Here is a 2,265-nt window from a genome sequence, read left to right as displayed (position 1 = left end):
AAATTTGGCTGTTGTAAGAATGAACTGAAATGACAGGATCTCGTGTGCCCAAGAAAGTAAAGCTTGATCATGACCGGTACAAATGGCCTACAGAGCAAACTTTGAATCTGCATATGTTTTGACCAAGCTCTGAAGAAGGCACACATGTGCAAGAAGAACCACAGACCTGGAGCTTTGTTTCCTGGTTTTACTGCAATGCCAGAAGAGGCAAGCAATCCACCAAGACCAAAGAGGCAAGCAGGTGGCTTTGAAACAGCGTTCAGAAACTTTAGCTGGTGGCATGATTGTGATTTGTCTCTTCATTACTACGTACTGCTGCAGTGAAATGAGGATGGAAAGTGATGGCTGTTCTTTCCCATGCACATATATCTCATCTTTGGACGCTGACATTCATAATTAAAAAGTAAAGCGTGAATGACTGCATACTATTTTTAAGGACTAAATTATAAATTAAGCAATAAATAGAGTATTAGATATAAAAACATAAAAATTTATCATTAAACTAAAGATGGATGTGGAGATATACTGCTAAAATAAATACTTCCTGCCATTAAAAGCTGGAACATTTTAATAGCCTTGCAATATAATCTGGAACTAGGCTTTTCAACCAGTGGTACACTCACAACTGGTGATAGTTCACAGTATAGCAGGTGGTACTTGATCCCACTGCCCCAGGGAGTGCATGATACACACTGCACTGCTAGCCAGGGGCACATATCCCCAATGTCCCACTTTGATATGACCCGCCTCCAAACTTCCGCGACACACATGCAGACCATTTACAGCACACATAAAAGCACCTGCCATGAGCGGGAGAAAGATAATGCTGAGAACTGAAGTAATGCTTGTGTATTGTCAAGGCCAGGCTGGTGGTTGGCAACCTTCAGTCTCGAAAGACTATGGTATAAGCCTACAGCACCCGGTATTCCCAGGCGGTCTCCCATCCAAGTACTAACCAGGCCTGACCCTGCTTAGCTTCCAAGATCAGACGAGATTGGGCATGTGCAGGGTAACAGTTGCTGTAGGTGCCATATTAAGTGTACTATTTCAGCTGAGAGTTCTTTCCAGAACAGCAGGAGGCCTAGTCTGGACTGGAATGGCAGCCACAGAAAGGGGACTTACCCTTTGACCCCAACACAATTCCAATCCAGATATTCATCACTGGCACCACATGGAGAATTTTTTTTTTCTTCTCAAACAGTGATGGAGGGACACAGTCTGGATCAGGACTGTAATCAGTCCATCACCACCACTCCACTGTCCCAGTCCAGGTTGGTACTCCCACAGCTGCAGTTTTTGAAAGGAAAGTTAAAGCCAATCACATTCCTGATAGGCTATACCACTGGTTCCCAAACTGTGACTGTGGCTCCTTGGGGAGTCACAGAAGCCAGCCAGGGGAGCCACAGAATCTTTGTGAGAAAACTGCTGCCCTATACAATGCGTAGGATTGTAGCCCTGATGGGGAGCCACAGCCAATGGTGCAGTAGGTCAAGGGAGCCACCAGTCAAAAAGTTTGGGAACTACTGGGTTATCTGGAACATGCAATTTTCATACTTTTATAGGATTAGGAAAGGACTATGGGAATTATAATTAGATTAACCGCTCTTTCATAATAGAGTTCTAGCTGGCCAGCTCTGTGTGTTAAGCTCAGAATTCAGTTGGCTGGAATTTGGAGGGGAGGAGAATAGCCTCCCAGGCTTTTGTTAAGCCAGTAAGCCAGGAGAATTAGCAACTCCCAGTTCTTAACAACTCCCGGATGATCCCAATTAAGAACTGCCATGGGGACCCTCAGGACCCCATACACCTACCTGAGAAGAGGGGTTGAAGTGTGTCAGGTGACTCATTTCTTCCTCTTACTTCTTCAGTAAGAAAAACAAAGGCTGCATGTGAGTTAACAGATTCTTGAAAGAGATACTTGGATCTGGGAGAGACTGCAATGGAAGACGAGGAAAAGAGCTGGCAGGTGCTGCAATCCTAACCAATTTTCCAGCACTGACATAAGGCCAATGCAACTCCAAGGTAAGGGAAAAAACATTGCCCTACCTTGAGGAGGCCTCCATGACTGCCCCCCAATTGCAGGATGCAGCACATGCCCCACTGCCACAGCTATACCAGTGCTGGAAAGTTGGTTAGGAATGCGTCCTGAGAATACCCCTGCAGCTGATGTTGCTTGCAGTTGCATGCTACTGACTCCATCCAATGCTCAGACCTGTATATATATATTTGTAAACAAAGCATATATTGTAAAGACACCATAAGGCTCCA

General features: G+C 45.0%; 1 pseudogene; it reads right to left on the bottom strand.

Moving 5' to 3' along the window:
- Positions 1-907: 907 nt before the first annotated feature.
- LOC136637031 (5S ribosomal RNA) lies at positions 908-1,027 on the bottom strand (annotated as a pseudogene).
- Positions 1,028-2,265: the final 1,238 nt, after the last annotated feature.

Source organism: Tiliqua scincoides, chromosome 1, assembly GCF_035046505.1.
Source record: "Tiliqua scincoides isolate rTilSci1 chromosome 1, rTilSci1.hap2, whole genome shotgun sequence".
Classification (NCBI taxonomy): domain Eukaryota; kingdom Metazoa; phylum Chordata; class Lepidosauria; order Squamata; family Scincidae; genus Tiliqua; species Tiliqua scincoides.
The sequence above is the reverse complement of the archived record's forward strand: the minus strand, read 5'-3'. Positions and strand labels throughout refer to the sequence as shown.